Source organism: Enhydra lutris, unplaced genomic scaffold (genome assembly GCF_002288905.1).
Source record: "Enhydra lutris kenyoni isolate GAN:26980312 unplaced genomic scaffold, ASM228890v2 scaffoldscaffold38, whole genome shotgun sequence".
NCBI classification, from domain to species: domain Eukaryota; kingdom Metazoa; phylum Chordata; class Mammalia; order Carnivora; family Mustelidae; genus Enhydra; species Enhydra lutris.
The window spans coordinates 14,222,787-14,250,509 of NW_019154122.1; the positions used below are offsets into that span (position 1 = coordinate 14,222,787).

At 45.6% G+C, this 27,723-nt stretch overlaps 1 protein-coding gene across 4 annotated transcripts in view; it reads left to right on the forward strand.

Moving 5' to 3' along the window:
- Positions 1–27,723, forward strand: part of LOC111154621 (arginine-glutamic acid dipeptide repeats) — a 497,893-nt gene that overhangs the window by 438,971 nt on the left and 31,199 nt on the right. The window contains exons 1-2 of one of the 4 annotated variants that reach the window (XM_022514345.1): positions 939–990; positions 2,234–2,314. The exons of 1 other annotated variant lie outside the window; for it this stretch is intronic. The gene's annotated coding sequence lies outside the window, so the exon portion shown is untranslated. Of the gene's footprint in view, positions 1–938; positions 991–1,303; positions 1,499–2,233; positions 2,315–27,723 lie in introns of those variants that run through there. 2 more of the 4 variants (XM_022514342.1, XM_022514344.1) reach the window with 2 other exon arrangements.

Sequence of the window (27,723 nt, forward strand, 5' to 3'; positions counted from 1 at the left end):
GTTAGGACCATGACACTTCAGCCTGGCTTAAAGGCTGTGTGCAACCTGATCTCTCCTGCCTCTTCAGTCTTATCTGCTGGCACTCCGTTCTGTATACCCTGTCCTCCTTGCAGTTCCTAGAATGTTCTCTGTGCCCTTGCTGTCTGACTCCTCTGCTTGAAGCCCTGCTGGAGCCCACCTGGCAGGCTCGGTCTTCCTTGTCACTTCCTCTAAGACACCAGCAGAGTAAGTTGCTTCCTTCTTCTAGGCCCATTCATAGCGCTTTGCCCCTCTGCTGCCTTTCTAAGGGCCCAGAGATTGATCCCTTCACTTGCAGGCCTGCCGGACTGGAGCTCCTTGAGGGCAGGGCAGTTTTACTGCCTTGCAGCATTCCCAGAGGACACGTTCTGCACAGAGCTCAGGCTGCGTGTTGATCATGCAAGTAACAAAGGTCACTCTTCTTAAGATTAGAGGAGAGCTGCTTTCCTGTGCCTTGACAGGTTTTTCCTTTGAACTATACAAATTGTATTGGAAACTGACAATGATGAGTCATATCTTAGAAAGGGGGTGAAAGCTGAAAATGCAGAGCCTCCAGGAATGGAGTAGGAGGTTGCAGATCTGTCTTGCAGGCCAAGTCTGGCTGTTCACTGAATTTGCCCGACTGGTCTCAAACACCGGGAGTGGGAGGGACTCTCCTCCTGGTGGGCAGGTGATTTATTGGCTGGGAAGCTTCCGCGGTGATTTAGTTGTGAAACGGCGCCCTGCGAGGTGCAGGCTAATGCCTGGGCCGGGCCGAGCTGCCGGCCACAATCCTGGGCCGGAAGGGACCGTGAGGGTCGTCGGGGCCACCCCCCCATTTCGCAGTCCGAGGGCGGTGGGCGTGTGGCTGTCGCGCTGCTGACTCTGCCCGCCCGGAAGGAGGACTGGAGACGGAGCGGCCTGGGAAGGGTCCCGAGTGGCGGCTCGGGCCGGCTCGGGCCCCGCGGGTACCCTGTGCTCGCGCTCACCGCGGTAGGGAGGAAGTTTCTGCGCTCTGCTGCTCGGATTTACTCCTGCTGTTCGGAGGGAGGAAACCCGAGATACCAGCGCCGGGGGCCGGAGGCTCTGACCGCGGAGCCTTAGGCTGGGGGCCGGGCGGGGACAGAGCTCCGGCCGACGGGCGGCGCGGCGATCCAGGCCGCCTTTTGCAGCCTCCCGCGGCCGCGCTGAGCTCTACGCGCCGCGCTCCAGCCTCCTCCCCCGGCAGCGGTGGCCCCAGCCCCGCGCCCCCCGCGCCCCGCGCCGCGCGGCCCCGCCACGGTCACACGCCGAGCCGCCCCGGCCGCCTCCGCCCTGCGCTTTGTGGAGCCGGAGCCGGAGCCGGAGCCGAGTGACAGGCGCGGCCTCTCGCCGACCGGACCCTGAGTGCGGCCGGCGCGGCGTACCTGTGGCTGCCGGGCCGCCCGGCCGGGAAGTGTGGCTGGGGTTTGTCGTGCGGGACCAGGCTTCGAACCGCGAGCCCCACGCCGGGGGCTCTGAGGTGGGGGTCGGGGAGCTGGGAGCTGACCCCTCGGTGCTGGGGAAGGGCTGCCTGGGAGGAATGGGACAAAGTGAAAGTCTCCGGACTGCTGGGGTGACGGGGTGGGGGGGGGCATGGTGGGGAGTGTGGGAAAGAAGGAAGGGGTGCTGATGATTATTTGGTGCCTTGGAGTGGCTTTTAATGACGGCGGTGGCGGGTCAGGCCAGCTGGGGTTCCGGCTCCCAGTGGGCTTCCGTGGATATCGCAGTCGTCTTGGCGAATTCCTGGGATTAACGAAAGGGCCTTTTAATCCCTCTAGGATGACCTATTGGAGAAAAGTCTCCAGGTTTGATTCCTTTTCCCTCCTTTCAGCTCAACACTCTGGGAAGCTTCGTTCTCAGGTGAAAAGCAGTTGTGCTGTTTTATTGAAACACGGAGGGTATTTATTTGTATCTTCGTGGACCAGTGCTGAGACTGTGGCACCGAGAGCTTGCATTGCTTCTTAGCCTCAGCCCCAGGATGTCCTTCTCCCAGACCTGTCTGGTGTGTGCCATTGGGGTTCTGATGGCGGCTGTCCAGGGCCTGCCCTGGCAGGGGGTCCCAGCTCTACTGCTGAAATTGTCTCCCAGCCTAGTCAGTATTCCCTAGCTCAGACTTTTTTGTGGTTGTTATTCTGCTGATTGCAGATATCTTTGCTTTGCTGACATCCTGTTTTGTTTTTGGTTTTTACATCCCATTTGTTTCTTTTTATCACAGAAACGCTTCGTTAAGGGGCTCAGGCAGTACGGCAAGAACTTCTTCAGAATTAGAAAGGAGCTGCTTCCCAATAAGGAAACAGTGAGTACAATTGGACTTTATGTAACTTGATTTTTTTCCCCCCGCTTTGCCCCTGCTGCTTCTCTGCACTTGATCTTACGAAATGGTTTCCTTTAACCCGGTGCTGTGCTCAGACTCTGCCTGGCCTCTAGGATCTTCTTCATTTTACTTCCTTTACTTTTAGTTTTAGCTCCTATTTTAGATAGCAAAGTGACAGATTATGCTTATCCCCCACAAAGAAAGTTAATTCCCTTGTAAGAACAGAAAGGTCTTTGACAACAGAGGGTTAGTTGAGGGTTGTCTGGGGTGTTGAGCCATTAACATCTAATTGTAAATATAGTGGCTGAAACAGGAAATGTCATTTACCACCAATTGGATTTGGTTATTGACAGAAGTCATCAACCAAGCAATAGAATGAAGAGATCTGTGGCTTACTAGACTTTGAATTCTCTGGGGACTTTTTCTTTCTTTAATGTTGCTTACGTTTTGAAGAGTAGTTTTAACTCTTTAATTTTCCAGCCTTAAAAGTTTACACTTTTCAGGCTGTCTGGTTGTCTTAGTTGGAGGAGCATGAGACTCTTGATCTCAGGGTCATGAGTTCAAGCCCCACGTTGGGTTTAGAGATTACCTAAATAAATAAATAATTTTAAATAAAAGTTTGTACTTTTCATTGGACAGACAGATACACAAGGATTCTTATAAATTTCTTAAATGAGTGTCTTACAAATTCCTTTGATATTTCACAAAGCTGAAATCCCATATTTTGCTAAACTTGGGGTAGAAGGGTTTGCTGAGGAAAGTTCAGGGTAGCGTTATATGCAGATAATACTTGCAGGGGATTCAGTCACATTTACCTGAATTCCCTCCAGGTGGAATTGGAGGGGTGTGGAGAGTTCTTCTGACTGAGCTGGGGAATGGGGAGGCTGGGAATGGAGTGGGACCGACCATGTCCTCATGTCTCTGGCCTCTGCAGAGCCTAGTTACTGGAAGTGCTTCTTGGGCCTTGGGGATGGAGGGCAAATATCTAGACATGGAGCTGCTTTCACTCCACCCCCAACCGCCCTGAGTGGAAGGAGGAAACGGAGAATATCCATTATAGAAGGAGCTAGGTGGTTTTGGTTTGGTTTGGTTTTTAATTTTCTAATTGGGTGTTGTTGATTGATTTCCTCTCCTTCAATTTTGATTCTTTTATTCTGAGTTGGTTCTTTTTTCTCTTCTTCTCTTTTCAATGAACTGTTTGTTTGTAGACACCTTTTCCGTGTGGTACCTTATGTGAACAGCAGTAACTCATAATAGGGAAGAAAGGTTCTGAGATTTCAAGTACATCCTTATATAAATCAGTGGTTTGCATCAACCAGTCATACTTACATTAAACTTTCAATATTTATTATACATCTAAATATGCTAAGATAGATCATTTTGAGAATGGTTAAAAAAAAGAAGGAACTGTTGATAGACATTAAGATAAAATATATGCTGTAATTGATCTATATAATCAACTTTTTTTTCTTGGGTCGGGGGGTGGTTCTCCCAGAACCCATTGGAAAGAGGTATCTAATGTGGAACAGTGAAAGAAATACTGTTAAGTTTTCTGAGGATTTCAGTTATTTGAAGTTTGATATGTACTTTTTATAAAACTAAAATGCTTTACCCAAGTGAAGGAATTTTGGTTTGGCCAAATTCGAATGAAAGTGAGATCCATGAGTAGATGTGGTCTGATGTAACCTCTTGGCTCCAGTTTTCTCTCTCCCTGTGCTCTGCTAGAAGTTGCAAACCATGAAGAATTTGATACAAGATATGGCTTGACAATTGTTTATCTTTCTGTTTTAAAAAATAAACTTGTAGTTTATTTTTTAGTTAGATACTAGTTAGATTAAGTGTCGAATCTAAAATCTACTGTCCAGCATTTGGGAAGTGCCAGGCAATTTTATCTAGTGTTTTTATCTCTTTAGTGGAAAACAGATCTGAATAACTTTTAGCCTAGGTAAGGGCCTTCTAATCCTTTTTTCCCCCTTGCTCTTGATAATGTCTGACTCAATTAGTAGTGTTTCCTCACCCACAGAGAAGTCGCTGCTCTACCAGCCTTTTGAGCTGGTTCTCCAGTCTTTTCTAGGCATCTCTGTCCTGAGACCCTTCCTTCCCCATCACTGCCATCCCTGTTTTCCAGCCATGTTGTTTCTCTCCTCACTTCTCCTCTGGTACCCAGCAGCCTTCCTGTTTCCAGCCTCTTTCATCAGGGCACGACATGGGCGCTACCAGGAGAGTTGTTGGCAGCACTGGAGGGTTTATTAAGGCTGACGCTGGCTAAACGTTCCTAGTGTCCTGCCGTCTTTTGCCTAGAATTGGGGGAGTTTGGTGGTAGGGTAAATCTGTAGTATTCTAATCATGTGAGAGAGAGGGGCAGTCATTTTATATTTTCCTTAGTTATCAACATAACCAAGCTAATCATTCACAACTGCTAGGGTGGGGAGGGCAAAGGTTATTTTTCATTTTTGCTGCAGAAAATGAGAAAATCTACAGGAACTAGTGTCCTTAGTTCAGAATTTCCTTGGTAGATAGAAAGCTTCATATGGTCATGCCTTTTTTTATATCAGATTCCTCTAATCTAGATACTTCCCACATTCTCTTCTATTTACCACAATTATTAACTCATTTATTTGCTATTCACAACTGACTTGAAACTTCAGAAGGGTATCAGCATCCAAAAGAACACGCCCAACTGGGCATGGCGTGAGGGTCACCAGACCTGTGTTCTATTCCTGGCCTTACCAGTAACTATAGTACTTGACGACCTCTTCTAACTGTGCACTGTGCTTTGAGCTGTTCATTGGGAAGTTCAGGTCAAATCCTGACAAGGACTGGAGAATTACCTACTCTAGAATGGTGTTTCTGGGGGTTGGGGGAGTGGGTAACAAGGTGATAGGAATTGAGGGCACATGTGATGTGCACTGGGTGTTATATGTAACAGTCCTTGAACACTACATCAAAAACGGGTGATGTACTGCTATACAGTGGCTAACTGAACATAGTAATAAAAAAGTAAAATAAATAAAAAATAAAATGGTGTTTCTTTGTGTCAGGATTTTATAGATGCCACAGTCTTTATGAAATGTTTGTACACCTTTGGCTGTTGTGTAAAATAGGGTGATCATTCTACCCTCTAGAATTGTTTCGAGAATTTAAGTAAGCTAATGATGCAGAGTGTATAAAAACACTTGAAGATGACAGTTCTTCCCATCCACCCTGAATACTTTTAGCCTGGGTAAGGGTCCTAGCTACCTGAAGTAGCTCAATGCTGTGGAAGGTGCGGAATTATTTTCCGCTTGTAAACATACCAGTCCTGTATGAAAAGAAATGACCTGTCCCTTATAGTCTGTCTTGGGAAAACCCCTATCCGTTGAAAAGCTGGGAGGGGTGAAGGGTGGCACCTGGTTTAAAGGGTGCGTTTCCTCTCTCTCGGGAGTCGTGTTGAGGAGACTTGCATCCTCACTCCAGCACTGAGTGCGATTTTGCAGACAGAGGTTGCTGGTGGGCATGGACATAAACAGCTTTCCTAGTTCTTTAGGCTTCTGGTGTTTATTATACAAGAGCTAAATCTGGCTTTTCTCTGAGAACAGTGGCTGTGATTGTGGAAAACCAACTATTTATAGGAGTTTAGTTGAGTGGGTATTACAGGTTAACCTCAGGGTGCCCAAGAGAATAACTAAGTCAAATATTTTAGTATGATGGTTGTGCAGATATCCTGAGTTACTGCCTTTCTCCCTCTCTTCCTTTCTCTGTAACTGGTTACCTTCTTTAATATGTTTCTAAGATGTGTATTTAGTAGGAAGATTATGGCAAAGGATCTTTGCTGAGCATCTCAGATTCCCCTTGGCTGTAACCTCTTCTCTCTCAAGACACTGTTTGGCCTAATCCACATCAGAGTCTTGAGGGTTAGTGTGTTTGTGTAAGTCAGAGCAAGTGTCCCGGTAGCTGAGCTTCTGCGATGAGGGCAAGTCGGGCCTCTGGGTTCCCGCTTTCAGCACTGCCGCACAGTCTTTGGACGATGAATCGTATGACCTCCTGCTGCTAGGGTAGTGCTTGAGAAAATAGGACGCCTAATAGAATTGAATCTTAAGTCACCAGGAAGGGAACCCGTGTTGTAAATAATACAAAATATGGGCGTTCCAAAAATAATTTTTGTTTTATTTTTACACACATTGCAGTTTTCTTCAGAATCATGAGATGACTACTCGACGACAGTGACATGTATCTTCTTTCACAGTGAGCACATGTCTGTGTTTGAATCAGAGGCTTTCTGTGTCTGACACCTGGATGATTGCCCCTTGAATCGTGGCTGGCCTTTGTTTATAGCTCTAAGTCCTGTTAGGCAGACGGCTTGGCCAGCGTCAGACTATAGACAGGAAGTGCTTGGTCAGCGACCTCAGGTGAGGCTGACATTGGCGAGAAGACAGCGTGAGCTGCCCCAGCTCGGCGGAGCCGAGAGGTGCTTCCAGCACGCTATTATTACCCTTCGGGAGGAGGTGGAAAAGGTGTGCGCCTTGACTATCTTTCTCATCTCTGTAGTTTGATTTTTAAGCACCTAGCGCAGTAGGGATGAAACTCGTGTGGTTTGTAATCCCGGGTACTGGTGCATTAATATTTACTGTATTAAAAAATTCATTTTTAAACCCACTTTCCATTTTCAGAGCTAAACATTCCATATAGCTTCATTTTTAAAAAGTTTTGTATACCCACCAAGCGCTGTAACGAGTGGGATGTCTATAATGAGAACCAAGGCGCCATCCGTGCCCTGCGTTGCAGCAGGAAAGGCACACCATGTGCACGCTTTCCAGGTTTGGCAATCTGTGCTAAGGCCCTTGGTGGAGGCTCAGGCCCCACAAAGTGTGCACAAGAGTCTGGGGGGTGGGGGTGCTGCTGGAAGGCTAATTGGAGGGTATGGTGTTTGAACCTCTAAGGAAGGATATGTTTTTGGACAGGCCATGGCTGGGATAGTGGAAGAAAAGCAGCTTTCCAGCTGTAGGAAATATCATGAGCAAAGGCATGGAGACAGGAAATTGCAAACCGTACGTACAGTAGCCTGGTGGAGAGGAGGTTGCCAGCGCTGATGCGGTTGGACTCAGGCCAAAATTAGGGCCTGGAGGGAGACATGGGGACCCTGTGGTCTCCAGAGAGGACGTTCGGGGACCCATTGAGGCTTCTAAGAAGAGAAAAGAAAGGTCTCAGCTGAGCTGTGGGAGCGTTCTTAAGCAGCGCAGACAAGATGTGGAGGACCAGAGAGGGGGTTCTTGTAAGAATTTGGTCTCATTGTAAAACAAAAAATGGAGCATTGAAAGTGATTTGTGGAACTGGAAATCTGTCTTTTATCTTGATTTTCTCCATTGAAAATGTGTCGTTGTTTGTTTGTTTGTTTTTTAATGGGACCAATGGGCAGCTGGTTTTGAAGTTTTGGGTGTTTTGTTTTGTTTTTAAACTTTGGGGAGATAGTATGAAAAAAAGTACTGGAGATTTAAAATTTTAATTTGAGAAGTAATATGAAAAACAACCACTTTTCTCAGCCCCATTTCTGGGAATGAATTCTGCTTAAATATGTACATAACTGTTGAATATTAATTGCTCATTTCTTTAGGCAAAATATCCTTTGCATAAAAGCACATTCCCCCAGCAAAGAATAACTACTATTGAGAAAGGTTTTAAGACTGAGTAATCAAGATTCTGTTAATATTAAGAGGTTAAGAATGACTCGAGCATTTAGTATGAGCATTCAGCATGGGGTTTTATTTAACTTCAGATTAAAACCTTAGATAAACAATTTTCTAGCCTCATTAATGCTTAATCTAATGTTACATAACAACGTGTGGACTTCCTGAATATTGAGGACACAATTGTGTTATAGCCACATAACCAGAGGCCTCTGCTGCGAATGCTGGGTGCCCTCGCTGCTCCCTGGGTGCTCCTCTGGCCTGCATTCTCGCTGCACTGGAGCTTGGTCCAGCTGCAGATTCTGGGGCTTTGTGCGGCTCAGGTTGAGCCAGAATCTGCATTTTAATCAGCTCCCCAGGTGGTTTGAATACTTGGTTAAGTTCAGGAAACACTGCTGTAGATAGTAGTGCAGACTGCAGAATCCTAAACCCATGAGTCCTAGTCATTCTTAAAACAGTGTTGCTTTTATTCTGTTAAAGTTGTAAATTACTTCACTATTAGGACTTAATTTTGCTTTTTAGATTATTACAAAGTATCTCAAACCTACTAATAGTATCTGGGCTTATTTTCATTATCAGTAATAGAATTTCTTTCTTTCTTTCTTTTTTTTAAATTTATTTATTTGACAGGCAGAGATCACAAGTAGGCAGAGAGGCTGAGAGAGAGAGAGGAGGAAGCAGGACCCTGGGATCATGACCTGAGCCGAAGGCAGAGGCTTTAACCCACTGAGCCACCCAGGCGCCCCTCAGTAATAGAATTTCTTAATAGAGCTTCCTTTTTCCTATCTTTCATTTTTTCCTAGGAACACAGTTGTAACTCCTGTCATATTTCATATAAAAACTGTTGTCCTCTTTCCTTGTGGCATGTATGTGAGTCGGGCTAGCCTAGATCTTAATTTAAGTTTTTCTTTTTTTTAAAGATTTTATTTATTTATTTGACAGAGATCATAAGTAGGCAGAGAGGCCAGCACAGAGAGAGGAGGAAGCAGTCTCCCTGCTGAGCAGAGAAACCGATGTGGGGCTCGATCCCACGACCCTGGGATCATGACCTGAGCTGAAGGCAGAGGCTTTAACCCACTCAGCCACCCAGGTGCTCCTTAATTTAAGTCTCTAATAGAAACCTTTTTATTTGAAAGGATGACATTCATGGGGTACCTGGCTGGCTCATTTGGTTAAGGGTCTGCCTTTGGCTCAGGTCGTGATTCCAGGGTCCTGGGATTGAGCTCCGTGCTGGGCTCCCTGCTCACTGGGAAGCCTGCTTCTCCCTCTCTTCCCCACTTGTGCTCTCTCTCGCTGTCTCTGTCACTGTCTCTGTCTCTATCAAATAAATAAATAAAATCTAAAAAAAAAAAAGGGGGTGACATTCTCTTACTAATAAGATATTTACATACTATGGTGTTTTCAGGTGTTACTCTCTTTCCCTGGCACCCCCTTATATATGAAGAAGAAATACACATATTTTGAGAGGTTGGCAAGATTGGGTCCAAGGAGAGACATGTGCCATACCTTTTTTCTTAATAACTTGTCCTCAAGTAGGGGCAGATAAAGTTGAAATTTTCCATTCAAGAAGAAGTGATTACCCGATAGAAAAAGGCACTAGGTTTTGGCAGTGAATATTGTGATCCTATAGTTATTGCCATGCAGGGGGTTTGTTCCCATTAAAATTGGGCAGAAGCTTGAATCTTTTCATCGGATAGTCTAAGCTGTGTGGATATTTGGCTGGGCAGTGGTCCAGTTTTAACTAGGGTAATCTAAATGAGACTGGCTGATTCCCTTGTGTAAGTGAAGCAGTTAAGAAGTTTGCATGTAAGAAATTTTTGGTGCTGATGTTGAGGGCATAAGAACGTCTTTAAAAATTAGGTGACTTTGAATATTTGCTGTTCTGTCTGTAAATGTCTTAGGCCTGTGCTTGGCCTTATCCTGTGTATCAGAACTGGAGGGAATGGCATGCGAGTATTTTCGGTTGTGTATGACGTATTGCTTATGGACACTGCTTCCAGATGAACCACCTTGGACTTTAAAGTTACTGAACACACTGCTGCTTAACAAGGGTTGGTTACTTATTTGCTGTTGGTATTTGCTAACCCGTATTTCCGATGATGACTGGGTCTTGGTTACCTGGTGACTTTTTAGATGGAGACATTTATGACCTTTCAGCTTAAGTAGACCTCCTCCATTTTATTAGCTAGTAAAACAAGTGGAAGGTTTGAAATGGTCTTTAAGAAGACTTGTAAGCTGTGGTTACAGTGCTTGCATTCAGTGTGTTTATCCACTTGGATCTCAAATCTTATACATGGATTTTTAATTTAATTTTTTTTTTTTTTTTGCCTTCATAAGACCAGTGAACCCGTCTTAACTTTGAAAATCCAGTTTGCTGTTGTTTCAGGAATAAGTTTTAAAATTATCTGAAGTCTTAATCCTTGAGTTCATTTCCATCATATTTGAAGTTGTGCTTTTTAGTAATACTTAGGAAAGTAGAGTAAAAATTACTTGTCTTGTTTTGAAAAGTAAAGCAAGGCCTTCACAATTTTGTCTTATGGCTGCTCCCCAGCTGGTGCCCTCCCACCCTCCCCACCATCATAAGTTTTCTTTTCTTTCTTTCTTTCTTTCTTTCTTTCTTTCTTTCTTTCTTTCTTTCTTTCCTTTCTTTCTTTTTTTTGGTTTGTTTGTTTTTTTTTTCCCTGTTTTTCTGCATGTAATTTGAAAACCATTATTGTGTTATTAAAAATAGGAAAAGCGAACAAAAGAAGCCTGTCTTGGGACGCCAGAATTCTATTAAGCTAAGTTTTCTTTTTGAGATGTTTACATTTTAAATTAAGTTTCTCTATTAATGACCTTCATTATTTTCTGATTTTCTGATTCTTCACGTGTCTTAAGTTCTTCTGAAGCCTCTAATTGTGGTGTCATAATTCCTAGAATTTGGCCTTACAGGTGTCTAAACCATCATCATCATTCTCCGTTGGCAAAATTGGGAACGGTTTTGGGGAACCTTTAGTACCCAAGGCCTGTGTTCTCTTTGAGGTGTCTGTGGTGGGTGAGAGAGTGCTCACCCTTGTGGAGTCCACAGTCTAGTGAAGAGGCAAGCGGGGCTTGTGTTCTTTTCTGGATGGTGCCTGAGTGACAGTCCCTGAGACTTTCCAGGGCCCAGTTACAGGGCTTGGGCGATACACTCATGAGTGCCGCACGCTTATGAGAGCCACATGAGCCCTTCCTCTCTGTGCACTGGTGGAAATTACACAAATGGCCCAACTCTTTTCTCAGAAGAATTGCATTTTGTTCTGCCCTTGAAAAATTATTCTTCATTTTGCTTTAGTCCTGGACTGTGGACACTGCTTCCTTTTGTCTTCCATGCATTTCTGTTCTGCACACATACATGCTTGTGTGTATTTATGTAGACTATAAGGCCTTCTGAGCAAGGACTTCATTGTAATATTTCTTTATATCTCCTGTAGTGCCCAAAACAGACCCTTACTTGATATTTCTTAAAAATGAGGTGTGCGGCCCTATATGTTCTCATACTTGCGAATAATGGAACAGAAGTATACTCTAACCATGGATAGATATGTAATTATTGGTCCTAAAAGATTCAAAGTTCTCGGTGTTTGTAAGAAAAGGTTTTTCTCGTTTTTTGCTCTTCATGTTGTTTTTCATGATCTGCTTTTATGCTGTTTTAAAGACCAATTGAAACCTGCACATCCTAGGCTTTGAACTGTGTAGCAGACAGAAAATCCTTGTTAAACTTTCCCATCTCGGGACAGTAAGAGTAGGACTGGGGGGTCACTGTGCCACATTTGGACTTTCCTGTTCCTGCTTATCATGGGCAATAAATCAACTCTGCTGTTTGCACAGCAATTCTGTTTCCTAGATTATTTATAAGATTGAAACCCATTGTTTATTTTTCTCAGCAGGTTTATTGAGCAAGTCAAGAATAAAATATTGTCTTAAGCAGTAGAGCAAGCCATTAGCCAATTGCAGCTTGCCTTCAGAATGATTGTGTGTGTGTGTGTGTGTGTGTGTGTGTGTGTGTGTGTGTACTGGAGGTGAGAGCCAAGCAAGGTGAAATAAGTTCAGGGTTGCCAGATCTCTGCAGCTTTGCAAGGTTCCTGTGACTGTTCATGGATTTTTTTTTTCCCCTTTTAGTCAGTTAGTGAGTCACCGTCATATGCCATTTTATTATCTTGAAAACAGTCTGGAATTCTTCTCCTTTGTCTTCTCTGTGTGAGTGAAATCCCACTGATATGTTCTGAACGATATCAAGTTAAAGTTTTTCATGTGATGCTTTGGTTCTGTACTTTCAGCTGCTGTTGTTTCTTTGTCTCCATGTGCAGGAGTTAGGATTTTTCTTAAGTTCGGCAAGAAATGGTGACTTTCACGTATTTGATTATTTTAGAGGGCTAGGACAGCATAGGTCCAACCCCCTTGATTATTGGTTTAGGCACCCGCTCCCTATGTTCAGAACTTGGTTCTCCTTCACAAAGGTGCTGTTCTAGAAATGTGCTAATGAAATACGTGGAAGCAGGTCAGAGGTTTGTGGCCTTCAGTTGTCAAGGGAAGTGTTTAAGTTTTGGAGGGAGAATCTGGAATGTGTGGAACAATTGGAGGAATCATTGAATTCTAAAGGGAGCAGGCCCATGGAGTCTATAGACATGGCCAACTTCAGCAAAGCAAAGCAGGCAGCAAGTGAAATGGGCAAATTCTGCAGACATTCTGGAGAAGGTGGGGTAGAAAACAAAACAAAACTTTTATTTTTTTTAATTAAAAAAAATTTTTTTAAGATTTCATTTATTTATTAGACAGAGATCACGAGTAGGCAGAGAGGCGGGCAGAGAGAGGGGGGAGAAACAGGGTCCCCGTCAAGCAGAGAGCCTGATGCGGGGCTTGATCCCAGGACCCTGGGATCATGACCAGAGCCAAACGCAGACGCTTAACCCACTGAGCCACTCAGGCGCCCCTAAAAAAAAAATTTTTTTTTAAAGATTTTATTTGAGAGAGAGAGAGAGCACGAGAAGGGTGAGGGTCAGAGGGAGAAGCAGACTGTCCACTGATCAGGGAGCCCGATGAAGGATGGATGCGGGTCTCCATCCCAGGACTCCAGGATCATGACCTGAGCCTAAGGCAGTCGCTTAACCAACTGAGCCACCCAGGCGCCCAAACGAAATTTTTAAAAAGAAATTTTTAAATTTGCTTTGTCCTGTGGATTGAATTTGCTTATCAAAGCGTGAAGCTCAGGGTGTATGGGCGGCTTATTTGGTTAAGTGGCTGCTTTCCTTTCGGGTCATGATCCCAGGGTCCTGGGATGGAGCCCCACATCGGACTCTGGGCTCTATGGGCAGCCTGCTTCTCCCTCTCCCATCACTTGTGCTCTCTAACACATGCGTTCTCCCTCTCTCCCAAATAAATAAATGCAATATTTTTTAAAAGAAAAGACTTGAAGTTCTTGGGGCACTTGGGTGGCTTAGTTGGTTGATGTCTGGCTCTTGATTTCGGCTCAGGTCATGATCTCAAGGTCATGGGATTGAGCCCCATATTGGGCTCTGTGCTCAGTACTGAGCCTGGTTGTCCCTCTCCCTCTCTTCCTTCCCCTGCTTGTGCTCTCTTACAGTCTCTCTCTCTCTCTCTCTCAAATAAATAAAATTTTTAAAGATTGACGCTCTTTATTCTTCTGAGCGTGTCAGCCTATCAGGTGACTCAGGAGAAAAGTCCATGCGCTTCCCTAACAGGTTATATATGAGGTTTATCAGACGGTTGGGCAGAATAATACCGTCAGAGCATGGAATGCTTCTTACGTAGTCACCTTGTATTTATATTAAACTGTGTAAGTTTATACCTTGGACTGTGCATCCGTTTGTCCGGTATGTGTGTCTCGGACTGAAGCTAAAGTACTGTTTCCTTTGGTGCTGTATTCTGTTCTCGTTATCGACAGCCCAAATGCTAATGCACCTTACCAGCCATGCCTATAAATACTTTAATTTTTTATAAAATTTTCCTAGAAATCAGTGACAGGATGTTAAATAGTGTGAATATAGAAATTTACAGTTTATTCCTAATGCTCGTCCCCCAGCGAGCACTTGCAGAGCTGCCAGAGTGTGATGGGAAGGTGAGGTGTGACTGCACCCCTGGGGGTCTCTCCGGCTGTTCGGTTACCACGGGGGGTGTCGGCAGGAACCTGCGTGTCAAAGTATGGGGCACCGACGCTGAGCGGTGATGCGAGCCCCAGGACCTGGAGATGGTGGCTGAAGGAGCATCTTGGAAAATGTGTGGTTGGGCCTGGAGGTGAGGTGAAGGGTTGGGTGCTTTAAAGGAATGCCTTGCCAGAGAACGTCTGCGAAGTGTCCTCAAGGAATTCCCTCACCCCCGACCCCTGGGCAGCGCGCCTTCGGATCGGCTGCCCTGCTGCTCCTGCGGTCCTGGGGACACGGATCCCATTCCAGGGGACCATGGTGGTTCGGGACTGCTCCCTCGCTTCAGATGTCCTTCTTTTATTACGCCAGGATCCGAATCCCTTCGTCCTCCGTGTGTTGTCCTAGTCGAGTCCCTCGATGACACAAGGTATCTGGGCTGTGCCCCCCTTCGCAGAGGCTCTTCGGACCGCGTAGGCGGCGCCCCCGCCTGGCCGTCCGCGTCTCCCGCCGGGCGCTCCAGCTGAGCTCCTCTGGACCATTGTCCTCCGGCCCTGCCAGCGGCCTCACGCGCCCAAGGTATCGCCTGTCCGTCTCCCCGGCCTTCTCCTGCACCCGCCGGTGGGCGCGTGTGTTAACTCGGTGCACGCTTCCTGGCATAACCCAAAGTCACATTTAGGTTTTGTTTATTTTCTTGAGTTTAGCACATCTTAAGGCCAACCCTCATTTCCCGCAGCGAGCGGAGCTGCCGTCAGGGTTTCAGAGGCGTCCCCCGTACGGCCGCGCGCGCCGACTGACCTTCAGCGAGGCCGCGCCGGCCCTGGAGCGCCCGAGCAAAGACTTCGGCGCCGAACTGCGGCGTGATCGCGTGGGAACCGGCGGGCTCTTCCCTTGCGGCACAGACCATTCGCTGTAGTCCCTCCCCCGAACCTCCCAGGAGTCGTGTCCGTGCTCGTCATCTTGGCACGGGTCAGCCCCGAAGCCCGCGCCTTGCGTTTCGGCGAGCCTCATTGGGGGTGAAGCCCGTGGGGTTCCGCAGACGCGCCGCCGCGTCCCCCCGCCCGTCTGTGCCCGCGGCTCTCGGACCCGCCCGAGCCCGACGGGCAGAGTCCTCTCCGCTCGCGAACGGAAGGTGGGAGATGGGCCATTCGTGGGCGAAACTGGAAGCGCTGGTGCTTGCTGTCACTTTTCCACGTCGGATCTTCTGCCTTTCACGGAGCCTTTCCTCTCCTGCTCCTTGCACGTTAGTGGGAGAGGACCCCAGCAACACGCTCTGCCCGAGAGTGTCCTGACAGGAGTGTGGCAGTTCCCCTCGTGTCCCCATGGCCGCACCTAGTGGCTGTACCGGTCCGGTCCAGAGTAGGATGTCCAGCTTTTCCTCCTGCTTACCATTGCTGGACAACCCGGGGCATGATCAGAGGCTCTGGAGCTGAGCCGCACAACCGCTGTCTTGCGTAAGCACTTGGCCTTGGCGTCAGGCTGACCGTTTCCTGTTCTCAGATGCTCGACTCCCTCTGCTGGTCTCCAGGCCACTGGCGCATCTTTCAGACCGCGCGTGGCTCTGCATTCACGAGGACGCGGTCCGGTTCCCCAAGCCTTCCGCTGTGTATGTTGCAAAGAAAAACAAGAACTCTTCCTGCCTGTGGAAAAATGATTTCAGTTCTCAGGCAGGGGTGGCAAGGAGTGCATGTGATGGAGGTCCCTTCTAGTGCCATTCCCCTACCTCACATCCTGCCCCTAAAATATTCCAAGCCATTTTGACTCGTTCGGGGTGCCCCCAAGTCCAGCATTTCTCTGCCTGATTGTTGGTCCTTACACTTGATTTCTTTCACCGTCGGCCCTGCCCTCGGCTCAGCCTCCACCTCCCCCCAGTGCTCACGGCCAGGGCACTTTTTATAGCACACAGAACCTTTAAACCAAAAAAAGTACGTTGCTTAGAACAAAATGAATCTCTTTTCTGCTTTTATTTTGAAAAGTCCTCCTTGTTGTTTAATGTGGAGGACATTCGTGCGGAAAGCCTGTTCCAAGTAGGCATTTGTGCATCCCAGAGGAACTTTTGATTTATTTCCTTAACTCTGCCCTCCTTTCTCTATGGTTCAGAAACCTTTAATGGTCTGTGAAGCTCTGAGACTTCAGTGCAAAACAGTAGTCGTTTTAAGAACCCCTCCTACTATATAAAAGGCCTGCCAGTTTCCACATGCTGGGTTTTTGACTCCCTGACAGGCTGACCTCTCACAAATTTTGGTTGTACAGCAGGGCATCCAGGGTTGGGGCCTTGATAATGGTTTTGTGAAATATTTTTTCTCCTCTCCCTCTCTTTGAAAAGTTGTAATGAGAATTCCGGGCTCTTGGCCAGCCCGTGGGATGTGATACGGTAGAAATGTTTCTGGTGCCCTTTGTTACTGTTCAGCTTTGATTAGGTTTATTTCCCGTAAGCTTAATTTTGCTCCCCTCCCTCCCCTTTTTTATGGCTCAGGAGGTTCGCTGAGCCAAGGTTATGTATTTTATTACGCAAGCTTCTGCGGCCTTACAGAGCCACTGCACTGGGCCTTTGTGGCAGAAAGACGAGGGGAAGCCACTTCCCTCACATCCTTGCATTTCTTCTTGCGAAGGCTGCCTTCTCCTGATCATGCCTGTTCGTGGAAGGCTGTGACCAGCCCTGTAGGCTGTGTGGCTTGCCCCTGTGTCTTCTACTCGGGGCATTCCAGGAAACCATTGTACGGCATGTCTTGAGATATTGAAGTTAGAAATCATGGTAGACCTCTCTCTCTCTGGGGTTTCTGCCTGGGGGAGGGAGGAGGGGGGTGCCTGCAGAGCAGCAGTCAGCAAACAGTGACACTCCTTTGATCTTTCTTGTGGTTCTCCATTTCAAAAGAAAGAAGTGGTTGCAGCTTAAAAAAGTTTTCTAATACTGCTTTGACTTTGTATTTATAGCTCTTTTCATCCTTGTAGATGAGAACACTCTGCAGACATTTCAGAAGTTCTCCTAATACCCTGTGAGGGTCCTGCGGTTCTTGCACAAGCTCAGGGGGCAAACTGAGGCACAGTGACACTAAAGGGGCCCTTGGTCACAGGCATCATCTAGGTCGGGAGTGGGAGTGAGCCAAGAGCAGAGCCTAATTAGTATGGGTGCTTGGGTTTGGGGCCACGCTTGCTTTTTATAGGAGGAAAGTGAGATTTTATTGTCGTAGAAGTTCTTTATTCACAGTAGGACTCCTTGGCTAACATACTGTGAAGAAGTATAAGTACATGTAACTCTTTTGTGTCCAAGAGCTGTTGAGACATGGGCTCTGGTGTGCTACTGGCGGGGGTGAGGGGGTGCAGTGAGCTTGTAAACTCTGTTTTGAATTTGGGCATAGACAGTAGACCTGATGTTGAATTCAGATCCAGAAGCTGAGATCAGAGCTTGTGCCATTGCAGAACTGACTCCCCAGACTCCGAGCCGAGGGGTTGTGATGGGAGCTGTGTCCCTGAGAACAGAAGTCAGGGGTGTCGAGGGTCACTCAGCTTCTCTCTGCTGGTAGTTATGTGCCTTCTCGAGTATCGTTCTGGCTCTTAGGACTGGCTTAAAGGCTTTTGCTAACTGAGTAGCTAATGGAATGGCCTTCCTTTAGGCACACAGAGAGAGGGGAAGTTGTCCCTGGTGCCTTTTTGGAGCAGAATAATACATACTAAAGTGGTACATATTATTTTCCACTTTGAGCACTCCTTCCTCAATTTTGTCCCCGTTTTCTCTGGGCTCTCACCACCTGCTTTTGGCTACACCTCGTCATCTCTAAACCAGTTGAGCCTCTCATCCTTCTTGCTGTGCTCATGCAAGCTTTCTTTTGAAGGTTGTTGGGTTTTTACTCTCCTTGTTTAGAAACACAGATGTCTTACATCTACACAGAAGAATTTTGGAAATAAACCTATTTACAGAAAGATCCATGCAAGTTTGACATTGTTTCCTCAAAGCACCTTGTTCTCAGTCCTTAGCAGATACACTGCTCTTCTGAGTCACATACCCCTCCACCTTTTTCTTCCTTCAGCCTCAAGTGTCCTCAAATGCCTGCGCAGCTGAGCAGGAAATAAGGTTCCTTTTTTCCCTAAACTAGTCTTGCAAACAAGGCCAAAGAGGAAATTGCTCATTCTTTGGTATTATTAAGTTTATTTTTAGTGTCCTAGTACTTGATTTATTTTGGAGGAAGCAGAGGGATAAAATGCAGTATCTTACTAAGGGAAATACTGGATACTGTATCTGAAACATTATTACTAAGTTAATAAATTTTTCATGGTGAGTGCTTTCTGACTGGAGTGTGTGCGTATGTGTTTACTCTAATGGCTGGTCACTCAGCAGACGTTCACTGAGTTCCTGGTGTGGGAGACTTTTCAGGTAGACGATGAAGATGTACCAAAGCCCCTGTAATGGGTTTTCCAGTTTACAGAGCAGTATCTCACATTTTATTCTCTTTCTTCTTCATGACCACCTCTGAAGCAGTTAGGTGACAGCGGCCCAGCGCTGGGACGGGGGTGGTCTGTCATCACTCTCCTTGCTCGCCCTCCCGTAAGCACTGCGCTACTGAACCTTTCTCTTCCCTCGTGAGATCTCGTGAGCGGTGAGTTTGTCGCTTCGCAGTAGCCCCTTCTTCCTTCCCACATAAAATTGCTGGCAGAAGGACACGTGCACGAGTTCTTGCTCCGTTCTCCTCTGTCCTTGGACAAGTTACTCTGTTGCTGTGTTTTTAGTCTTCTCATCTGTAACATGGGGATACTGTGACCTAATCCTAGGATATTCGTGAGGATTAACTGAGTATGGGCGCACCTTGTGCTACCGGGCTTCGCAGACACTGTAGTTTTTACAGATTGAAGGTTCAAGACTTGATGAGTGCAGGAAGGAACTGCAAGTGTGGTGGGAGCAGCGGGAGAGCTAGAGTGAGAGGCGGAGCCTGGAGATGGGACCGAATCCCTGCAGTCCCGGGGTAAGACTTGAACTTCTTAGTGACGCGTGAAAAGAAGTGGTTTCTTGAGATGGAATGTACTCCTGATGAAGATGCTGTGAAGACTGTTGAAATGACAGCAAAGGATTGAGAACGAGGCCGAGACTTGGCGGATAGAGGGGCAGCGGGGTCTGAGAGGATTAGCTCTGACTGTGAAAGCAATTCTGCTGTGACTACAAAGCTGTCAGACAACTCTGTGCGCTACAGAGAAATTGTTCGTGAAAGGAAGAGTCCATCAATGCGGCAAACTTCATTGTTGTCTTGTTGTGAGGAGATCGCCACGGCCACGCCAGCCTTCAGCACCCACCACCCTGAGCAGTCTGCGGCCACTGCATCGAGACAAGACCCTCCACCAGCAGAAAGGTTATGACTCGCTGAAAGCTCCGGTGATGGTTAGCACTTTCGAGGAATGAAGTATTTTTAAGGACGGTATATATGTGTTGTTGTTTTAGACATCGTGCTTTTGCACGCTTAATAGAAGAATATAGTGTAAATGTAACTTCATGGGAACGAAATGAAATGTTACTGGGAAACCAGACAGTTCGTTATCGTGATACTCACTTTATTGTGGTGGTCTGGAACTGAACCCGTCATATCTGAGGTATGCCTCTACTTGATGGTCAGAACCATCATATACACCAGTATGTATATGTAGTTGTGAAACCTAAAATATTTTGAGGGCCTGAAAAGCAAAAAAAATCTTACTCAAAATTTTACAGCTTAAAATTGTATACAGTATGTTTGGCTAATTTTTGGGGGGTGGGGGTGTTACTTACAATCCAGATTTCTGTTACACTCCTCAAATAATACCAGCCAGGGAAACTCCATATAACTGTATAACCGCCCAAAAATGAATTGTGTGAATTTATGGTCTGTCTTGCCTGTGAAGTTAGAGTGCTGAAATTAGAAGTTGAAATTTGGAATTTAGAATGTTAAAAAAAAATGCAATTGATTTGGTCTTCCCAAAGTATCAGTCCAATCTCTCCATCTTGCTGTTTTCAAGCTGTTAGGGTTTTTTATTAGAGAAAACAGGGGCTTTCCTTGGCCTGTGCTGCAGAGGATTCCTGCTGTGTGAGTCACCAGGTGGACATGTGTGGAAGACTGGGCCTTCAGCCTGTTAGCTGACGCTTCTAATAGCACTCCAGATTATAAACAGAGCAAATGAAGGGGGTTTTAAAAGATATTCTTAAATTTTAATACATTTTCTGGAGATATTTTAAACTCTAGTTTACATAGTCTTCATTTTTACCAGGACACTACCAGTAAATCCGTAAGCAATTTGATGCCACCAAAATATGATTGATTGAATTGTCTCGGGTTTACTCAGTTGCCTGGTTCTGTCTGCATCAGACTTGAGGGTGATTGTTTTCTGCGGCCTGTGCTGTCCAAGTGCTGTCCATACCAGAAGTAATGTCTTGTTTGTCCTTAGTTCCCTTTGTTGAGAGGGACCCAGGATGCCAATAATACAGAACATTCTGTATCATTATCAAAGCATGTGGACCTGTTAGGGCCAGAAATCAACCCCATTTCATGAGTACCGCTAAACGAGACATGGGGAAGGGGAAGTATTCACCTAGAGCAATTCAGCAGGTTTTTAGATTGTGTCACCAAGACACAGGAAGTCCGCTAAGCCAGGGCTTGCTGTTCTCATTCTGTGGTTCCCATTGGAAGAGCCCCAGAGTTGCAGACGCTGTGGCTCAGGCCTCACCAAACGGGACGCTGCCTCTTCCTTGGCATTTATTTCTTTAGTGGGGATGGAGGTAAGAAGCATTACGTTTGTGTCCTTCCAGAGGAACTTAAGCCTGAAAACCTCAGAAATGTCTGGAAAGGTAAGATACAAAGTAATGCAAAGCATAGGATAATAGGTAGCAAGCAGTATCGTCTTGGGTAAGTTGAACGTCCTGTCACTTAGGGACTAGTTATGTGGAAGTCGTGTCTGAGTCTGTCCCTGTTCCTTCTTATCCACGAGCTGACCGCACACCGCTCCTCATGCTCCACACTTGTTCTTATCTTCTGTAGCGCACGTCTTCATTGGGTGGTACAAACTGTGTTCTTGACCAGGCTCTACATGGTTGAGAATTTTACATTATTTCTCTGAAAGGGAAGCCCTTGAAAATGATCACAGAGATGGCACGTTGCGCCCACGGCAGCTGCGTTTCTGTGCAGGTCACTTGCATGGATCAGAGTGCTGCTTCACAAGCGGCCGAGACTCTCCTCACAGATATCCCTGCAGGCTTTGTAATTTTCCAGACCGGATTGTCCAGCCGATGGGAGTGTTTTCACGACATTCTTGCAGCAGGTGTTTACTTGTGCACTGCCTCACAGATGCTGGCCGACCCCGGGAGGGTCTCCGAATCCCTTGTAGATGGACTCCGGCGCTAATGTGAATCATGACTACTCTGTTACCGTAATTAGAGCTACTGAAGGAGGATGGGGTGATGTGGACTGTGTTCAAAGCAGGTGTTCAGTGTTGACAGGGAAGAGCAAATGTTTTATCTTTGCTGTTGAGTTTTTAGAAAGCTGGAAATGAAAAGTGAGAGCCAGGGAGAGGAGAAAGGGCGCTCCTTAAGCTCGTTACATATATTGAGTATCCAGGTTAGGTAAAAATACTAGGCTAGAAAGATCAAAGAATTTGGCTAGAGTAGACTTTTTTGATTTTTCATTTGAATGCTATTTTGCTGATTGCTGTTTTTTACAGTCCCCTCTGTAAGATTTTTTTATCTCAAAAGAATGAGGCATTATGTTTAACTTGTAATCTTTGAAACATATAAATGGTTTTTAAGGTAATTTCCTAAAAGATAAGTCAAGTTGGTGTTGGATTCTCCTATAATCATTCATAAATATTTATTGATAGTCTACATAATGCTGAACATGGTGTGAAATGCTAGAAGTATGTATCATTCCACAAGAAATAGATTTCCTGGTTCATGGAAAATTTAAATCTATGAGGAAGACAGAGTAAGGGAATAATCCCTCAAGTATGTAGTTATAAATCCTGCTAAGTGCTATAAAAGAAAAGTACTGGATGTATAACAGGGACCTAACCGCAATAAAGGAGTCTGAGGATGTTTTGTTTAAATTACGACCCCAGAGATGAGGGAAGGGTGGACTCAGGAGAGCACCCAGGCCACGCTGGGACCAGTGTGTATGGAGGCCCTGGAATAGGATGACCTTGAAACTCAGGTGGAACTAAAAGAAAATAAGTGTGTGGAGCTGTACAGAGCAAAAGGAGACTAGTGAGCACCGAGGTAGAGGTGATGGGGACCAGTCAGTCTGATCGGGGTGACCTTGCAGGAGCCAACAGTAGTGATAACCTGTCCGGAGGGCCTCAGCTGTGTCAGGCTCTGTTCTGGGGCCTTTACGTGCATTGATTCGTTGGCCTCATAGGTAAGAGGCTGTGTACCTTGCCCAAGTTTATAAAGTAGCATAGCCAGGATTTGATCGCAGACAGCTTGGCTTTAGAATCCGTACCCTTTTTTAAAAAGAATTTTATTTATTTATTTGAGAGAGAGAGCGAGCAACAGATAGCACAAGCTAGGAGGCAGAGGGAGAAGCAGACTCCCTGCTGAGCAGGGAGCCCGATGTGGGACTTGATCCCCGGGCCCTGGAATCATGACCTGAGCCGAAGGCAGACGCTTCATGGGCCGCCACCCAGGAGCCCCTAGAATCCATATTCTTAAACACCTCATTATGTTTTTATGTGGAGAAACATAAGCCATTAAAAGAATTTTCGAACAGGATAAGCTATATCAGATTTGTTTTATAAATATATGTGAAGGTATGTATTTACACTATATTACAATATATATAACAAATTTATACATACACTTATGTATAGATGCGCGTACACACACATACATACCCGGTGCGGTGTGGGAAATGGGTTGAAGGTCAGGAGTGCAAGTTGGGAAATCAGGCGACAGCCTTGGCCCTTGTGTGCTTGTTTGCCCCCTTGGACTCCACATAGTAGCTGCCTCCACTGGGTCAAACAAGGGGAAGAGTCTTAAGCATATGAGTGGGACGGCAAGGGGTTTTCGGAAGTAGCTGTGAGTGAAGAGCAGGCCGGTGGCGTGGCACACCCAGCAGGGCTGCGGGGTCAGGGCTTCACCTTGTCTCCGTGTGCATGCTTCGTTCTTCAGGTTTCACACAAACATGCACGTGGGTCGGTGTGACATGTATCACTTCACTTATCATTTATCACTTATCACTCTTTGTATCACTTAACCCTGCTTGTCCTGTATATTAATTTGGAAACTGTTGACATCTATAGAACAGTCATTTTTGGCCTTATCTAGAAGCATAGCCCTGCTTCTTTTCAGCTCACTTGGATAATTTTGAAGACTACCAGGGGATGCACTTCTTGTCACCCCTCTCAGAAACAGGCGGTTTCTAAGGGGTTGTCGTTTTATAAGCACGACTTCCTTTAAGATACCACAACATCCAGGAGAACGGGATCCTAACACTTGGCCAGCGAGAGAAGGCAGGGTCTCAGACCAGAGGCCCATGTTTGGATTCGAGGAGCGTGGACACAGGTAGAAGCAGGACACCAAAATGTGAGCGGCCCTGCAGTGGCTGTGCCGGGGGCTTGGGCAGCTGGTGATCTGGAAGAGTGAGGGCAGGTAGAAGAGCAACTGTTTGGGGTGCATCAACAGTTAAGGGCAAAGGAAACCCTTATCCTGTGGGCTTCTGAATAGGAAGTACTTGCCTGTAACTGTTCAGTTCTCAGTAAAGATGAGAACCCTTTTTTCAATGGCAGAATTGGAATGTTTACAATCTTCTGGTTTGTTGTTGTTGTTTTAGTAAATATTGAGAAATTATGAAAGAATCTTGTTTTTTTAAAGATTTTATTTATTTGACAGGCAGAGATCACAAGTAGGCAGAGAGGCAGGCAGAGAGAGGAGGAAGCAGGCTCCCTGCTGAGCAGAGAGCCAGATGCGGGGCTCGATCCCAGGACCCTGGGATCATGACCTGAGCCGAAGGCAGAGGCTTAACCCACTGAGCCACCCAGGCACCCCTGAAAGAATCTTTATAAAATATGTGTTTGGTATAAAAATAACTTAGTGAATTCCTGTGTACTACCAGAAGTTTGAGATCGCATGCAATGTTCCCTCCCCGGTCCAGTTCCTTGCCTTCTCCACTATCCTGAATACTGTGTTATAATCCCTTTCCTTTTCTTCATGGTTTTGCCTCAGATATTTGTATCCTTCCACAATGTGTTGTTTACTTCATGTTTTTGAACTTCATGGAAATGGAATCACGGAGGAAGAATAGATACCTGCGCCTTTGTTCTTTTTACTCATCTTTATCCCAAGATTCAACCATGTCGTGTAGTTCCCACTATTTCACAGTATTGTAGGAATATAATACATTTTACTTCTCTTTTCTGCTGTTGATGGACGTTTCCGTTTGTTTCAGGTTTTTTGCTTTTTGTTTTGTTTTGCTATTGCAGACGGTTCTGTGAATGTTCCTGTACCTGTCTCCTGGTGTGTGTAAAGGTAATTCTTTAGGGTATACCTAGGAATACCATTCCTGTGTTATAGGCATGTATATCTCGTAGTTAATAAATGAAGGCAGTTATTTCCAGACGCATACAAGAGTTCCGTGTTTTTACATCCTTGTCAACACTTGATAGAGTCACACATTAAAATGTTTGCCAGTATTGGGGCGCCTGGGTGGCTCAGTGGGTTAAAGCCTCTGCCTTCGGCTCAGGTCATGATCCCAGGGTCCTGGGATCGAGCCCCGCGTCGGGCTCTCTGCTCTGCGGGGAGCCTGCTTCCTCCCCCCTCTCTCTGCCTGCCTCTCTGCCTGCTTGTGATCTCTCTCTCTCTGTCAAATTAAAAAAAAAATGTTTGCCAGTATTGTGAGTTTGAAGTTTCTCAGAGTAATTTTAATTTGTATTTCCCTGACTACTATGGATGTTGGACATCTTGTAATGCCTTCATTGCCTGTGTTTCCTCTTCTGTGAAGGATTTATGTAAATCTTTTGCTCATTCTTCAATTGAACTGTCTTTTCTTTTTGATTTGTAAAAATTCTAGGTGCTCCTTATTTTAAATATTGTGTGTTGCAAATAAGTACTTCTGATTTGTGGCTTATCTTTTGTGTTCTTTATAGTAGAATTAGCATTTTCCTAATTTTGATGTAGTTAGTTTTATTAGTCTTTATGATTTGAGTCTGTATTGTTTAAGGAATCTTTCTTCATGGATGTAAAGGTAGTCCCTTCTGTTTGTCTTTTAAGAGTTTTAGAATTTCATATTTTAAGTCTTCAGTCTGTTGGAATTGGTTTATTGTGTCTGAAGTGAGGTAGAGGACCAGTTTTATTTTTGTGTGTGTATAACCTAGTGTCCCAATACCATCTTTTGAGAGATCCAGCTTTTCTTTCACTAATTTGTATTACCAGATATGTCAAAAATGAAATTTCCAGAAATGTTTGAATCTACATCCGGGCTTTTTCCATCGGTCTGTTCGTCTGCCCCGTGTAGGTATCTTATTGTCTAGCATTCGAGTAATTGTTGACATTTGGTGTGGCACTTTCCCATCAGTTCTTCTTTTTCAGGAATATGTTGGTTATTGGCCCCTTGCTCTTCTTAAAAGTTTTAGAATATCTCGCTCCACAAAGTAACCATTTGGGATCTTAAATGAAATTGCATTACATTGCACCTCTAGATCCTATCCACTGAGTTTCTGGACAGTCTCTCCAAGTCACATTATGAAATACTTCTCTACACCATTTCCTGCATCCCAAGTTGCAGCCTTCCCTTGAGAGAATATAGAATAGATTTTAAAACCTTTGTCTTCTGTGTTATATCTGTGAGGTAAACTTTGTTCAAAAAATTCAACCTTAAGAATTTGGGGCTGCAGAAAGGAAACTCTGGCTCTTTGGGATTCTGTCTTGACTGCATTTCAGAGCCTGGTTCTGTGGAGTGGGAAACCTTCCTTGTGTGACTTTGCTGTCTTTATGGGATGGTGCTGCATGGGCTAGCAGGAGCTCCTGAATGCTCTTATTATTAGTAATGCCCAAATGCGGGAAGTGTATCTTGGCTTGGAATGAGGTTCCTGGGAAGTTTTCTTGGCTCTCTTTTCTCCTTAAGTTTTATATAGGACGCAATGGCTATTCTTGTGTGTGTGTTTGTGTGTGTCTTTCTGACTCAAGGATAATTTTTAAGCAGAGATCAGTTAACCATAGTATCACAACTTTTCTTAAATATACTGGTATTTTGTCCGGTTGGAACGGAAGTACACAATTAAATTCATGAAAATTCTTTTCCTTACAAGCTTGGAAACTGGTTCTCCTTTGCATTTCTTTTGACTTCTTTAAGCCCAGTGGGGAGGGCGGGGGGTGGGGGGGGGTGTAGTGTAAAAGTCTTCCCTTCGGAGATAAAAGCTCCCAAGTAGCTGATCAGGCCTTCTTAGGCCTGGGGTTTGTTTTGTACTGTGTTGTTTCATTTTGACACCAGGAACCAGAAGGATGACATTATCTGATATTCTTTAAGGTCCTTTTGGCACCCAGGGAATTCCTGTATTTCCTTTGTGAATTAACATAAAGCAGGATTTAAAACTGCTATAGCCTACCCCACTATTACTTAGTCTTTAGGAATTAGACCAGCTCTTCCTCGGTTTGTGACTTATCAAGGGCTGTGCTTTACTCAAGACTCCCTAAGTAGCCCTGACCCTCTATCCAGGCAAAGAACAAGGAGGCAGGAGGCAGCCAGAGACTCTGGAAGGAGGAGCTATGAGGCGTCATTAAAGACATTAATAGTCAACGTAGTCATTATGCGGTGGTAGGTATTGGTATTATTCATTGAACTATTAATTTATATGTATAATCCATTTTGATTTGATTTTAGACAGTGAACATGTTAAATTTTAAAGTGCAATTAGAACAATCAGAGGCTGCGACTGTGCCCCCCTGCGCCACCCCCACCCCCATACTTCTAAAGAGCAGCATGGGTCCAAGGCCACACTTGACCTGGTCTTGCTAAGAATGCCAGGAACAGAAGATGGGAGGACCCAATATCCCAGTGGCTGACAGAGATAGCCTCGCAGAACTGCTCTTGGGCAGTGGGCCCTGGAGGGGAATGTGGGCAGGAGGGACTGACTTGTCAGAGACTGCTTTGGATTCACTTTTAGATTGTTGTTGAAGTGATCGTGGTCGTGTCGTTGGTTGAAAAACACACCCGTGACCAGCATGTTGGTGGCCAGTTGCTTGCACCTCTGTTTCACGGGGGGCACTCGTCACTTTCGGTTCTCAGTTCCACCCACAGGAGTGAGATGTGGTTTAGCTGGGACTTTTTAGAATTAAAGTCATGAGACTAAAAAACATGCAGCTTGACTTCTTTATTAGCAATCTGGAATTACTTTCTGGAACATTTGAGTCAGAGCCTACAGAAGTGCTTCCTGTGGCCAGAAGGAGCATGGGAGACACATTCAAGGCATCTGCTTGTGGCATTGGAGCTTTTGATCCAGATCGTATGTGACAAGAATTTTTAAGTGCTACTCATCAGACCAATTTTCCTTTTATCTGGGGTTAGTATGCAACCTCTTATCTCTGCTCTTGCCTTAAGCAGCTAACACTTGCCTCTTGATTTGCTGCCACATGTGAGTTACTGTTGAAGTGATGTCTGGAGTTCCCAGG